Here is a 14,832-nt window from a genome sequence, read left to right as displayed (position 1 = left end):
TTGGTAAATACAATAAGCCACCTCTATTGAGCGGAAAACAATGGAACCACTGAAAGTGATAAGGCAGATTTAAATCCTTATTTATTAACCTGGAAATACAAACATTTTCTATTTAGTGAAAATAATTAGGGTGCAGAACAGTTTATGTGTATGTGTCTTTTGTATGTATGTGTTTATAGTTATGTGTCTGTATGTATTTTTTTTAAACATCTTTATTGGGGTATAATTGCTTTACAATGGTGTGTTAGTTTCTGCTTTATAACAAAGTGAATCAGTTATACATATACATATGTTCCCATATCTCTTCCCTCTTTTTTTTGAAAAATTTTATCCTGTTTATTTATTCATTCTTGGCGCCTGGACAGGGACATGAACCCTGGGCCCTCAGATTAAAAGTCTGATGCTCTCCCAGCTGAGCTACCCAGGCATCTCTTCCCTCTTGCGTCTCCCTCCTTCCCACCCCCACAATCCCACCCCTCCAGGCGGTCACAAAGCACCGAGCTGATCTCCCTGTGCTATGCGGCTGCTTCCCACTAGCTATCTACCTTACGTTTGGTAGTGTATATATGTCCATGCCTCTCTCTCGCTTCGTCACAGCTCACCCTTCCCCCTCCCCATAACCTCAAGTCCGTTCTCTAGTAGGTCTGTGTCTTTATTCCTGCCTTACCCCTAGGTTCTTCATGACATTTTTTTTTTCTTAAATTCCATATATATGTGTTAGCATACGGTATTTGTCTTTTTCTTTCTGACTTACTTCACTCTGTATAACAGACTCTAGGTCTATCCACCTCATTACAAATAGCTCAATTTCGTTTCTTTTTACGGCTGAGTAATATTCCATTGTATATATGTGCCACATCTTCTTTATCCATTCATCCGATGATGGGCACTTAGGTTGTTTCCATCTCCAGGCCACTGTAAATAGAGCTGCAATGAACATTTTGGTACATGACTCTTGTTGAATTTTGGTTTTCTCAGGGTATATGCCCAGTAGTGGGATTGCTGGTAGTTCTATTTGTAGTTTTTTAAGGAACCTCCATACTGTTCTCCATAGCGGCTGTACCAATTCACATTCCCACCAGCAGTGCAAGAGTGTTCCCTTTTCTCCACACCCTCTCCAGCATTTATTGTTTCTAGATTTTTGGATGATGGCCATTCTGACTGGTGTGAGGTGATATCTCATTGTAGTTTTGATTTGCATTTCTCTAATGATTAATGATGCTGAGCATTCTTTCATGTGTTTGCTGGTCAATCTGTATATCTTTTTTGGAGAAATGTCTATTTAGGTCTTCTGCCCAGTTTTGGATTGGGTTGTTTGTTTTTTTGTTATTGAGCTTCATGAGCTGCTTGTAAATTTTGGAAATTAATCCTTTGTCAGTTGCTTCATTTGCAAATATTTTCTCCCATTCTGAGGGTTGTCTTTTGGTCTTGTTTATCGTTTCCTTTGCTGTGCAAAAGCTTTGAAGTTTCATTAGGTCCCATTTGTTTATTTTTGTTTTTATTTCCATTTCTCTAGGAGGTGGGTCAAAAAGGATCTTGCTGTGATTTATGTCATAGAGTGTTCTGCCTATGTTTTCCTCTAAGAGTTTGATAGTTTCTGCCTTACATTTAGGTCTTTAATGCATTTTGAGCTTATTTTTGTGTATGGTATTAGGGAGTGATCTAATCTCATACTTTTACATGTAGCTGTCCAGTTTTCCCAGCACCACTTATTGAAGAGGCTGTCCTTTCTCCACTGTACATTCCTGCCTCGTTTATCAAAGATAAAGTGACCATATGTGCGTGGGTTTATCTCTGGGCTTTCTATCCTGTTCCATTGATCTATCTTTCTGTTTTTGTGCCAGTACCATACTGTCTTGATTACTGTAGCTTTGTAGTAGGGTCGGAAGTCAGGGAGCCTGACTCCTCAAGCTCCGTATTTTGTTCTCAAGATTGCTTTGGCTATTCGGGGTCTTTTGTGTTTCCATACAAAATTGTGAAATTTTTTGTTCTAGTTCTGTGAAAAATGCCAGTGGTAGTTTGATAGGGATTGCATTGAATCTGTAGATTGCTTTGGGTAGTAGAGTCATTTTCACAATGTTGATTCTTCCAATCCAAGAACATGGTATATCTCTCCATCTATTTGTATCATCTTTAATTTCTTTCATCAGTGTCTTATAATTTTCTGCATACAGGTCTTTTGTCTCCTTAGGTAGGTTTATTCCTAGATGTTTTCTTCTTTTTGTTGCAATGGTAAATGGGAGTGTTTTCTTGATTTCACTTTCAGATTTTTCATCATTAGTATATAGGAATGCCAGAGATTTCTGTGCATTAATTTTGTATCCTGCCACTTTACCAAATTCATTGATTAGCTCTAGTAATTTTCTGGTAGCATCTTTAGGATTCTCTATGTATAGTATCATGTCATCTGCAAACAGTGACAGCTTTACTTCTTCTTTTCTGATTTGGATTCCTTTTATTTCCTTTTCTTCTCTGATTGCTGTGGCTGAAACTTCCAAAACTATGTTGAATAAGAGTGATGAGAGTGGGCAACCATGTCCTGCTCCTGATCTTAGTGGAAATGCTTTCAGTTTTTCACCATTGAGGATGATGTTGGCTGTGGGCTTGTCATATATGGCCTTTATTATGTTGAGGAAAGTTCCCTCTATGCCTACTTTCTGCAGGGTTTTTATCATAAATGAGTGTTGAATTTTGTCAAAAGCTTTCTCTGCATCTATAGAGATGATCATATGGTTTTTCTCCTTCAATTTGTTAATATGGTTTATCACATTGATAGATTTGAGTATATTGAATAATCCTTGCATTCCTGGAATAAACCCCACTTGATCATGGTGTATGATCCTTTTAATGTGCTATTGGATTCTGTCTGCTAGTATTTTGTTGAGGATTTTTGCATCTATGTTCATCAGTGATATTGGCCTGTAGTTTTCTTTCGTTGTGACATCCTTGTCTGGTTTTGGTATCAAGGTGATGGTGGCCTCGTAGAAGGAATTTGGGAGTGTTCCTCCCTCTGCTATATTTTGGAAGAGTTTGAGACGGATAGGTGTTAGCTCTTCTCTAAATGTTTGATAGCATTCGCCTGTGAAGCCATCTGGTTCTGCGCTTTTGTTTGTTGGAAGATTTTTAATCACAGTTTCAATTTCAGTTCTTTTTGATTGGTCTGTTCATATTTCCTATTTCTTCCTGATTCAGTATTGGCAGGTTGTGCATTTCTAAGAATTTGTCCATGTCTTCCAGGTTTTCCATTTTATTGGCATAGAGTTGCTTGTAGTAATCTCTCATGATCTTCTGTATTTCTGCAGTGTCAGTTGTTACTTCTCCTTTTTCGTTTGTAATTCTATTGATTTGAGTCTTCTCCCTTTTTTTCTTGATGAGTCTGGCTAATGGTTTATCTATTTTTGTTTATCTTCTCAAAAAACCAGCTTTTAGTTTTATTGATCTTTGCTATTGTTTCCTTCATTTCTTTTTCATTTATTTCTGATCTGATTTTTATGATTTCTTTCCTTCTGCTAATTTTGGGGTTTCTTTGTTCTTCTTTCTCTAATTGCTTTAGGTGCAAGGTTAGGTTGTTTATTCGCGATGTTTCCTATTTCTTAAGATGGGCTTGTATTGCTATAAACTTCCCTCTTAGAACTGCTTTTGCTGCATCCCATAGGTTTTGGATCGTCGTGTCTCCATTGTCATTTGTTTCTAGGTTTTTTTTAATTTCCTCTTTGATTTCTTCAGTGATCACTTCGTTATTAAGTAGTGTATTGTTTATCCTCCACGTGTTTGTATTTTTTACAGATCTTTTCCTGTAATTGATATCTAGTCTTATAGCGTTGTGGTGGTAAAAGACACTTGGTACGATTTCAATTTTCTTAAATTTACCAAGGCTTGATTTGTGACCCAAGATATGATCTATCCTGGAGAATGTTCCATGAGCACTTGAGAAAAATGTGTATTGTGTTGTTTTTGGATTGAGTGTCCTATAAATATCAATTAACTCCATCTTGTCTAGTGTATCATTTAAAGCTTGTCTTTCCTTATTTATTTTCATTTTGGATTATCTGTCCATGGGTGAAAGTGGGGTGTTAAAGTCCCCTACTATGAATGTGTTACTGTCGATTTCCCCTTTTATGGCTGTTAGTATTTGCCTTATGTATTGAGGTGTGCCTATGTTGGGTGCATAAATATTTACAATTGTTACATCTTCTTCTTGGATCGATCCCTTGATCATAATGTAGTGTCCTCTTTGTCTCTTGTAATAGTCTTTGTTTTAAAGTCTATTTTGTCTGATATGAGAATTGCTACTCCAGCTTTCTTTTGGTTTTCATTTGCATGGAATATCTTTTTCCATCCCCTTACTTTCAGTCTGTATGTGTCTCTAGGTCTGAAGTGGGTCTCTTGTAGACAGCATATATATGGGTCTTGTTTTTGTATCCATTCAACCAATCTGTGTCTTTTGGTGGGAGCATTTAATCCATTTACATTTAAGGTAATTATTGATATGTATGTTCCTATTCCCATTTTCTAAATTGTTTTGGGTTTGTTATTGTGGGTTTTTTCCTTCTCTTGTGTTTCTTGCCTAGAGAAGTTCCTTTAGCATTTGTTGTAAGGTTGGTTTGGTGGTGCTGAACTGTCTCAGCTTTTGCTTGTCTGTAAAGGTTTTAATTTCTCCATCAAATCTGAATGAGATCCTAGCTGGGTAGAGTAATCTTGGTTGCAGGTTTTTCTCCTTCATCACTTTAAATATGTCTTGCCACTCCCTTCTGGCTTGCAGAGTTTCTCCTGAAAGATCAGCTGTTAACCTTATGGGAATTCCCTTGTGTGTTATTTTTCCCTTGTTGCTTTTAATATGCTTTCTTTGTATTTAATTTTTGACAGTATGATTAATATGTGTCTTGGCCTATTTCTCCTTGGATTTATCCTGTATGGGGCTCTCTGTGCTTCCTGGACTTGATTAACTATTTCATTTCCCATGTTAGGGAAGTTTTCAACTATAATCTCTTCAAATATTTTCTCAGTCCCTTTCTTTTTCTCTTCTTCTTCTGGAACCCCTATAATTCGAATGTTGGTGCGTTTAATGTTGTCCCAGAGGTCTCTGAGACTGTCCTCAGTTCTTTTCATTCTTTTTTCTCTATTCTGCTCTGTAGTAGTTATTTCCACTATTTTATCTTCCAGGTCACTTATCCGTTATTCTGCCTCAGTTATTCTGCTATTGATCCCATCTAGAGTATTTTTCATTTATGGTGTTGTTCATCGTTGTTTGTTTCATCTTTAGTTTTTCTGGGTCCTTGTTAAATATTTCTTGCATTTTTTCTATTCTATTTCCAAGATTTTGGATCATATTTACTATCATTTTTCTGAATTCTTTTTCAGGTAGACTGCCGATTTCCTCTTCATTTGTTAGGTCTGGTGGATTTTTATCTTGCTCCTTCATCTGCTGTGTGTTTTTCTGTCGTCTCATTTTGCTTATCTTACTGTGTTTGGGGTCTCCTTTTTGCAGGCTGCAGGTTCGTAGTTCCCGTTGTTTTTGGTGTCTGTCCCCAGTGGCTAAGGTTGGTTCAGTGGGTTGTGTAGGCTTCCTGGTGGAGGGGACTAGTGCCTGTGTTCTGGTGGATGAGGCTGTATCTTGTCTCTCTGGTGGGCAGGTCCACGTCTGGTGGTGTGTTTTGGGGTGTCTGTGGACTTATTATGATTTTAGGCAACCTCTCTTCTAATGTGTGGGGTTGTGTTCCTGTTTTGCTAGTTTGGCATAGGGTGTCCAGCACTGTATCTTGCTGGTCGTTGAGTGAAGCTGGGTGCTGGCGTTGAGATGGAGATCTCTCGGAGATTTTTGCCGTTTGATATTATATGGAGCTGGGAGGTCTCTTGTGAACCAGTGTCCTGAAGTTGTCTCTCCCACTCAGAGGCACAGCACTGACTCCTGACTGCAGCACCAAGAGCCTTTCATCCACACGGCTCAGGATAAAAGGGAGGAAAAGTAGAGAGAAAGAATTAGTAGAAGTAGGAAGAAAGAAAGAAAGGAAGGAAGGAAGAAAGAAAGAAAAGAAGGAAAGAAGGAAAGAAAGAAAGGAGGGAGGGAGGGAGGGAGGGACGGTGGGAGGAAGGAAGGAAAGAAGGAAGGAGGGAAGGAAGGAAAAAAGAAAGAAAGAAGATAAAGTAAAATAAAATAAAGTAAATTATAATAAAGTTATTAAATTAAAAAATATTAAGAAACAAAAATCAAAAAAAACTCAAAAAACGGACGGATAGAACCTTAGGACAAATGGTGGAAGCAAAGCTATACAGACAAAATCTCACACAGAAGCATACACATACACACTCACAAAGAGGAAAAGGGGGAAAAATCATAAATCTTGCTCTCAAAGTCCACCTCCTCAATTTGGGATGATTCGTTGTCTATTCATGTATTCCACAGACGCAGGGTACATCAAGTTGATTGTGGAGATTTAATACGCAGTTCCTGAGGCTGCTGGAGAGATTTCCCTGTCTCTTCTTTGTTCTCACAGCTCCCTGGGGCTCAGCTTTGGATTTGGCCCGGCCTCTGCGTGTAGGTCGCCTGAGGGCGCCTGTTTTTCGCTCAGACAGGACGGGGTTAAAGGAGCCGCTGATTCGGGGGCTCTGGCTCATTTAGGCCGGGGGGGAGGGAGGGGCACAGAGTGTGGGGCGGGCCTGCGGCGGCAGACGCCGGCGTGACGTTGCACCAGCCTGAGGCGCGCCGTGCGTGCTCCCGGGGAAGCTGTTCCTGTTCCCGAGACCCTGGCCTGGCGGGCTGCACAGGCTCCCGGGAAGGGGGGTGTGGAGAGTGACCTGTGCTCGTACACAGGCTTCTTGGCGGCGGCAGCAGCAGCCTTAGCGTCTCCTGCACGTCTCTGGGGTCCGCGCTTTTAGCCGCGGCTCGCGCCCGTCTCTGGAGCTCCTTTAAGCAGTGCTCTTAATCCCCTCTCCTCGTGCACCAGGAAACAAAGAGGTAAGAACAAGTCTCTTGCCTCTTCGGCAGGTGCAGACTTTTCCCCGGACTCCCTCCCAGCTAGCCGTGGTGCACTAACCCCTTCAGGCTGTGTTCACGCCGCCAACCCCAGTCCTCTCCCTGCGCTCCGACCGAAGCCTGAGCCTCAGCTCGCAGCCCCGCCCGCCCCGGCGGGTGAGCAGACAAGCCTCTCGGGCTGGTAAGTGCTGGTCGGCACCGACCCTCTGTGCGGGAATCTCGCCGCTTTGCCCTCCGCACCCCTGTTGTTGTGCTCTCCTCCGCGGGTCCGAAGCTCCCCCCTCCGCCACCCGCAGTCTCCGCCCGCGAAGGGGCTTCTAGTGTTTGGAAACCTTTCCTCCTTCACAGCTCCCTCCCACTGGTGCAGGTTCCGTCCCTATCCTTTTGTCTCTGTTTATTTTTTTCTTTTGCCTTACCCAGGTACGTGGGGAGTTTCTTGCCTTTTGGGAGGTCTGAGGTCTTCTGCCAGCGTTCAGTAGGTGTTCTGTAGGACTTGTTCCACGTGTAGATGTATTTCTGGTGTATCTGTGGGGAGAAAGGTGATCTCCGGTCTTACTCTTCCGTCATCCTCCCCTCGTCCCTGTATGTATTGTTGTATGAATATATTTGCTTAGAAAAATCTTAGAATATATATCAGTGATAATCTCTATGTAGGATGATGATGGGAGGTTTTTATTTCTTACTTTTGCCTTTTTGTATTGTCTGAAAAATATAGAAGCACAAACTGCTTTAAAAATCAGAAAAGTAAAGAGCATTTTCTTTAAAATAGACTGTTTTGAACTTCCAAAAACCTTCAGAGCCTATCCTGGCTCTAATTTGTTCCAGCTGCTGAGGGCAACAGAAACTTGGCACTAGAGATTTGAGAAAGATCCAGATAACTTCTTCTGCTTGATTAGTATGGAGTTGAGCTTTTTGGAGCTTCAGAAGGAAAAGAAGTAAAATTCTAGCTCCTGGCATAAAGTAGGCCCTCAACAGCTCCTTAGTAGAATGGCTAAATTTGGGAACTTGGAAATTTGGCTTGTTTTCTGCTGAAGCAGTACCTGTTGGCTCCAGGTCAAGGGGTTTGATCTTTGGTTCTTTGGAGAATCATAGAAATTCCCCCAGGTTCAAGGTCTTATATATGCCATCAAATGTGTGTGCTCAAAGTCCCATGCTTCTAGGTTGGGTATGAATTAATGAGAATGACCTAGTCAGGGAAATTGATTCTTCTGAATGTGAGAACCAGCGAATGTATTTCACGATGGAATTAGACTGAGTTCCAAATGACAAAGTTTTTGACTGTTGACCTGAAACTAAAACCATTGCTACCCACTCTGCCTTCTGAGTCTTCATAGGGTTTGGAAATTTAAAAATCTAATAAAGGCCACAATCATTTTAGGCCTCAGGACAGTGGGCTACGTAGCTTAACAAAGAGGTGTTCAAATAACCACTAACATTACTTTTGCTCTTTCTATGCGCCAGGCACTAGGCGAAGTTCCTTACCTGCATTTCTTCGTTTAATCCTTCTGGCCATACTTTCTGATATGGCTGCCATTACTAGCTCCATTTTAGAGGATGATGTACTTGTGATTTAGGGAAGGTTAGTACACTGCTTGAAGTCACGCTTGTGGACATTAAATGACACAACTGGGACACACAGACAGCTCTCTCCTACTCCAGAGACTGTTCTCTTAAACCACAATTCTAGACTGTTTTTCTGTCTTGTATAATTCATCAATCACACCATTAAGCGAACCACCTACTCTGTGCACTTTCCTGGTCCCTTCTGGTTGTTGGGTGACCTTATGTGTCATCGTTCAAGGTGAATTGATTTGGGATCATTCCAGAAAGGTTTGGAGAAATTTTGGAGGTGTTTGTTAACAGCAGCGGATATCTTACAGTAAGATTACATTAGGCCTGCTTGGTCACGTTACCAGCGTTGTTTCGCATCTCAAACTTAGCCTGTTCAAGTTTAAACTTTTTAGGCAGTACTGGAAACTATAGAACCTCATCTGGGGGTTGTGGGAAATGCTGGTTTTAATTAGCAATATTAGATTCAGTTGGAAGAATACCTTCTTTGTTGACCTGAAGTAACTGTAAAGGCAGCAGGTTCATTTGATTTCACTTAATTGATTCCATATTTAAGAGGAAAGTAGGTTTATAGTTATCAACATATATCTGATTAGCTAGAATCTTACACAGCTTCTTCATAAATTCATTATTATTTAGGACAGCAAGAGGTAAGTTGTTTGCATTAGCCTGCCCATGTAATGATGCTAAAATAGAACAATTAACTTTCCAACATAAAATATCAGGGAGCGAACACAGGCACCCAAATATAAGGGATTAATCATTTAAGTATTGGAAAAGGGACATGGAGACCAGTTAATTGCCAGGATCTGAAAGTCAGCAGTCTAATCCGATTATATAAATGGAGCAGTGGTGTTCATTTTCAGTGTCCTTTTGGGCTAATAATTAAATGGTGGATTTAGAAATTAACTACTGGGTAGTGGACTGCTTATCCAGAAAACACTGCCTTCCTTCACTAGCTGTGCCCAGCGTTTGGAAATTCCATGGCCTTACTCGTTTTTGACTTGGGCATGGAGGAAGTGAGAAGAAATATACCCCACGAACAACAAATAGCTTCCTTCCTCTGCCGTCTCTCTGACATAACAGTCAAAATGAGAGAATATTTCTCCTGGAGGACAGTGCTATATTGCCACTTGACTTGTAATAATCGTCAGGAGAAGAGCACCGAGGGAAATGAAAACTAAACCTCAGCAGTCCTGCTTCAGTTGTGGAGGCAAATGCGTGGGTAAACCTGAGTATCTGGTGGTATGGAAAAACCCTTCCCTGCCTGCGTCAGCCTGCAACTACCTCCACCTCCTGCAGCTCCCAGAGGAAACACTGTTTTAGCAGTGCACCCAGAACACCTCTTCCAGTGTCATCTTGACTTATTACATTCCTAAGCCTGTTTTCCCTAGATGACTGTAAGAGCCGGAGTGTTGTATGTTCTGCTAGTATTTTGGCTGTGTGACTCTCTGTGTGTTGTCGGGGGGTGTCACCCAGATGCCAGCCGGGTCTGAGGTCCATCACAGGCAGGCAGGGAGAATGCCCTGATCTCATTCTAGCTAGATATGCTCCTTCTCTCTATTAGAGGTCATCTTAGAGGTCCCTCATGTACAACCTCTAACTTCGTAGCACCTGTCTGTAAATCTGTTACATTATTTATTTGAATCATCCTTGAATATTGCTGAGTGCCTAATATAGGTCCTGAAACATACTAGCTGCTCAGAAAGTACTGTAGAATACAGAATTAAGTGAATAAATGCATGAAGGGAAATACAACGTTCTGTCTTCTTGGTAGGTACTGGACAAAGTGAATCAGAAAGATTTTGTGTTGAAATCAGCAATATCAGCTTAGAGACATTCAGATTCAATTAAGATTCAGATTCAGTTAACTACTTTTTTTTTTTTTTTTTTTTGCGGTACGCGGGCCTCTCACTGTTGTGGCCTCTCCCGCTGAGGAGCACAGGCTCCGGACGCACAGGCTCAGTGGCCATGGCTCATGGGCCCAGCTGCTCCGCGGCATGTGGGATCTTCCCGCACCGGGGCACGAACCCATGTCCCCTGTATCGGTAGGTGGACTCCCAACCATTGCGCCACCATGGAAGCCCAGTTAACTACTTTTTTAAATTAGTTTTTTCACCCTTTTAATTTTTTTCGAAAGTAGAACATGCATGTAGTAATAAACTCAGATAATGAAAGTGAACATATTTCATGCTCACATTTGTATGGGGTCCCGATCGATGAGGACATTCTCTCAGCCACTTGTTAGTACTGCCTTTCTGAAGTGTAATTTACTTGAATGTGCTTAGTACATTTACACATTATAAATGCTGCCTCTCTCCACTCGCTGGCTGATAGCTCTACATTGGGAGATATTGTAGAAGAAAGTTTTATGTATCTTTACATTTCTGGCAAGTTGAGCACAATCCCTATAAACATCTATAGAACAGGTGTTTAATATTTCTTAGTTGAACAGAACAGATAAACACATTGCACTCAAAGTATTTGGAGCTTCATATATAACTTCAAGGTGAGTTTTTGCAAGTTAAAAGAGACATGAAGAACTGACAACATTCAGTGTGTTAAGTGAATTAATGAGGGTGGAATTTCAGGCATAAGTAATGGAGATATTTTAGGCTGAGTGGAATCCTTTATCATGCTAGATAAACACCTTTTTTTTTGTGCTTAAAGGCTGCCTCTGACTTCTGTTAAAGCCTATTGTGTGTGTTTCTAAAAGGCAAACTTGATAGGGGTAAAGAGCATGAGCTTTGAAGTCAAATAAACCTGGATTGAATCCCCACTATACCATTGACTTGCTTGTTACTACTGGACAGCTTTTTTAAGCATCTAGAGTCACAGCATTACAAGAATGGAACATACGGTTACTATGGAAATTAGAGATAATGAGACTTACATGGTATAGTGTAGTCACTCAATGACTATTGCTATTTTAATAATTGTTTTAATTTTAGAGAGCTATGTACCCATGCAATATTTCCTAATGTTTGTTGATATCTAAGGGATTCTAATGAGACTGACATATTTCTGCCTTATGACATCCCAAATGTCTTGGGCTGCCATAACAAAATACCACAGAGTAGGTGGCTTAAACAATAGAAATTTATTTTCTCACAGTTGTGGAGCCTGGAAGCCTGAGATTAGGGTGCCAAAGTGGTCAGGTTCTGGTGAGAGCTCTCTTTCTGGCTTGGAGAATGGGCAACTTCTCATGTGTTCTTACATGGTAGAGAGAGAGGGAGGGAGTGAGCTCTTCATTGTCTCATAAGGGCACTAATACCATTTTGAGGGCCCCACCCTCCTGACCTGTCTAAAGCTAATTATCTCCCAAAGGCCCCATTTCTAAATGCCATTACATTTGGGGGGGTTAAGGCTTTAACATGTGAATTCTGGGGGACACAGTTCAGTCCACAGTAACCCAAAAGAGGCCCTATCACAAATTGATCGACCTGGAAGTTTTTCTTTCTAGTAATGGGTTAGTTTGAATTGGGAGCGGTGGGTTTGGGGAAAGGGTTTTGCAGCTCAATGGGCTATGATCTGGTTTGATGGCCACCTCCAAATACAACTATAGGTTTGTCATTTGAATTTTAAATTTCCTTCCATTAAAGTGAGAAGAGGGCAAGAGTGGCTGTTGGCAAGGTGCACAAGCTCAGTGAAGTTCTTGGGCTTTCATCTAAGTCAGTGTATCTATTATTCTCTTGCAAAATACTTGACCAGGAGTGTGGAGAGAAGAGGGTTGGAAACGAAATGATGGTATTTGGGTGGAGGATGATGACATATAATATGCTGAGATATGGGGTACATGATTAGATAGAGAGTAAGTGAAGGCAGAACATGGAAATCCACACTCCTCTGCCTCTAGCATTTCTGGGTACTGTGAAGATTATCTAATTATAGGCCCAGTGCCTTAATAATCTCAAAATTTACCATTAGGTATCATTAGCTTTGAAATCTAGCCTCTATCTCTTCTCTGCTGCATGACCTTGGGCAAGTCAAAGAACCTCACCAAGCCTCGGTTTTCTCATTTCTAATAATGCAGTTTAAGGACCCAAGTTTCTTACACATAGTAGGTACTCAATTAGGGTTTATGACTTTGAAAATGAATTTGTTTACCTCTTCATCACTGAAGAGCAAGTGGCAGATATTGTTCATGACTATATGAGCCCAAACTGACATGCTGGACCTCAATTCTGCAAAGGTAAGATTGCTTTATAAACGTAAATAAAAGTTACTCCAATAACTCAGGTCCTCAGTCTTATCTGAAACTCTTGGAGCCAGATGTATTTAGGGATTTTGAAATTTTCAGATATCATAAAGGTAATACAGTATATATACTGCATGTACCACCCCCAATGGGATCTGGAGAAACACCCAGAATCAAACACATTAATAATTCTTTAGTGAAATATGTGAATATTTATATTAAGCGGGATATGCAGAGCCTATAAATAGTCTCACATCAGTTCAGGTCAGGTTTTGCCACAAAAAGAAGTTCAGTTTAGGTTAGGTTTTGCTGCCAAATGTATAAAAAGGTTTGATTTTAGTTTTAAAATTGCAGATAAGGGACTGAGGATCTGTGTTGTTAAAATAACTTTTGATATTACTTTTATGAAGTAATATTGACTTTTCAGAGTTGAAGTCTTTGCCACATAACTTGGTCATAGGTGTTAGATTATGAAAATAAAATGTGAATGCTGCCTTCCCAGTGAGAAATGCAAATCTCAGGCCATTCAAATATCTAGGCAATCATAGTTTCACAGACTCGTGACTATCATATGATGAATATCCAGGCAGAAATCTTTACTGAATGTACAAAGAGCATACATTGCCAGGCCTGGGATCTTATCATGGGTAATTCACTACTATTTGGCTGACAGATCTCACAACATAGCTGCCTTTGGATAATGCTCCTAGCAGAGAAAGCAATTTGAAAATTAATCACTTAGCTCTCATTTAGTCTTTAAGAAATCGCACCCAGGCTATCACAAAGGAGTACATTTGACCCAGAGTCCTGTGCAAATAAGAAAACATGCTGTTTGCTTACTCTTTTCAAGACAAAAAATTTGATAAGGTGACGTCCACCGTAAGGCAGACCAAGCAGTGCATATCTGTGATACTAGCAAAGAGACTGAGACCCTTTGATTTTTTCTCTGAGCCCTTTTCTGCATCACAGTTTTCCCTCGGATGACCTTCATCTGTAGTTATTAAACGTACCTGCCCATCACAATCACCAGGAAAAAAAAAATGTCAGACTTCCAGTGTATCATCCTAGGAGATTCAGCAGAGGTAGAGTCCTGAAAATCCTTTGTTTGTTTATTTTTTCTAATGTGCAGCTAAATTTGGTGACTAGAGTTCAACTTTTGGATTGTATTGACCTTTCAGGTCACAGCATTAGAAATCTTGTTTGGGAAGAGAAAGCCGAGGTACACAGTAATTAACTGAAGATTCCCTAGAAGCAATGCATTTAAAATTTTTAATGTAATTTTGACAATTGGATACAAAAGATTTATTGGATCCAAAGACTTCTTTTTATCCATGTTACAAAATATCATTACCAGCTGTGTAAGTTGGGAGCCCAGTGGGAGGAAGAAGTCCATGGAGAATTCACTATTGAATTTCGTTCCTGTCATTTGTTCTGGCCTCAAAGAGTGAAATTCATCTATGAGGTTCTTTAGGGAAACATGTAAGAGGGGGGTTTAACATAGCCACACTCCATACACTCCCAGGTTGGTGTACAGCAGGGGCTACAAACTTACCAGGTTTATAGGTGCTAATTAGGCAACTTAAATGTATGAACTGCTGGGCCAGATGGGGAACCTGCCAAATTCTTCCAAAGTTGGGCAAAACCCCCTTAATCTCCAGCCAGTTATGGCCAGTTGGAACTATGGACCCAGTATTGTGGACTTTTTTTAATTTTAAAGAGAAAATGTGGGTCATTATGTGAAATCTTCCAATTTTTAAATGGACACAATTCAAGAACTCTATGAACTAGGTATTATTATTATCTCCAGTTTACAGGTAAGGAAACATATTCAGGGAATGTGATAATTTAAATTATGTAACAAATATTCCGTCTCCACTCTCCAATTAGAGACAGTGTACATTTCCCTGACCCATTGGCGTTGGCCTTGGCCATTTGATTTGCTCTGGCCCAAGAATGTTAGCAAAAGTGACAACATGCCAGTTGTGAGCCAAGGCCAAAAGAAGTCTGGCATATGTGTACTTCTGCCATTCCTGAAAGAGCAGGCTCCTACTAGCCTGCTGGTCTATGGAAGATGAGAGTCACATGGAGACAA

At 40.6% G+C, this 14,832-nt stretch overlaps 1 non-coding gene across 1 annotated transcript; it reads right to left on the bottom strand.

Annotated features, from left to right (window-relative positions):
• Positions 1-354: 354 nt before the first annotated feature.
• Positions 355-427, bottom strand: TRNAK-UUU (transfer RNA lysine (anticodon UUU)). Its single transcript has one exon. It is a non-coding gene; the product is annotated as a tRNA-Lys (tRNA).
• Between the last annotated feature and the right edge of the window lie 14,405 nt (positions 428-14,832).

This window comes from Globicephala melas, chromosome 8 (assembly GCF_963455315.2).
Source record: "Globicephala melas chromosome 8, mGloMel1.2, whole genome shotgun sequence".
NCBI classification, from domain to species: domain Eukaryota; kingdom Metazoa; phylum Chordata; class Mammalia; order Artiodactyla; family Delphinidae; genus Globicephala; species Globicephala melas.
The sequence above is the reverse complement of the archived record's forward strand: the minus strand, read 5'-3'. Positions and strand labels throughout refer to the sequence as shown.